This window comes from Equus przewalskii, chromosome 21 (genome assembly GCF_037783145.1).
Source record: "Equus przewalskii isolate Varuska chromosome 21, EquPr2, whole genome shotgun sequence".
Lineage (NCBI taxonomy): Eukaryota > Metazoa > Chordata > Mammalia > Perissodactyla > Equidae > Equus > Equus przewalskii.
In genome coordinates, this window is record NC_091851.1 from 25,811,752 (window position 1) to 25,812,808 (window position 1,057).

Here is a 1,057-nt window from a genome sequence, read left to right on the forward strand (position 1 = left end):
TATATGTTGATTTTAATGGTGGTTACATGGGTGTCTGAGTTTGCCAAAACTCATGAGAAATGTATACTTAAAGTGGGTGCAGCTTATTGTATGTAAATTATATCTCAACAAAATTGATTTTGAAAAAAATAAGAGAATGTCTATTAGAAGACACTTCAGAGATATATCATCTAATTGCAAATATATGAAACCTTTTTGGATCCTGATTCAAACAAACTATATTTATAAAACAATAAAAAAAAGAACATTAATTGGATACTTGAAGATATTAAGGAATAATTGTTTATAGATGTGTTTTGGAGATGCATTCTGAAATACTTATGGATGAAATATGAGATTTGGGATTTCCTTCTAAATGATCTAACGTGAATATAAACGAAATAAGGTTGGCCGTGAGTTGACACATCTTTGAAGCTGGGTTTGTTGAAGCCGGGTGATGAGTACTATTAGGGATTATTATCCTGTTCTCTCTACTCTTGTTTATTGTAAATTTTCCATAATCAAAAGTTTAAAAACTCACTTCCTCAGAGGCCTTCCCTGACCACCCTATCAGGTGTAAATGACCTCTCCCCATTATTTTCTAGCACAACATCCTGTTTTCTTCATAGCACTTATCACAATGTTATTTTATATATCTACTAGTTTATTTCTCCTTGCTAGAATTTGGTTTCCACGAGAATAAAAACCCTTTGCCTTATTCACCACTGAACTGTAGGGCTGGGGCTGGCACATAAAGGTGTTTAATAAATCTCTGTTGCATGGAAGGATAGAAGAATAAATGGGCAGACCAAAGGGCAGAAGCCCAGGCTAGAGTAAGAACTAACAAATAAATACATTTACAACCACGCCCTCCCCAAAGATACCAGAAAAGGCAACCCTTGAAAGGAAGAGAGATTCAACTATGAACCCCCGGGTCTTTGGCGCCAGCTGGCTTTGGGTTTAGCTGTTTCTCCAACTGTATGAGAAAAATAAACTAGATTCACAATTGCTTTTAGCCATGAATGCTTTCTTTGAATGAAATTTCCTGAAACAACCCAATACACAAAATAGAAAAACA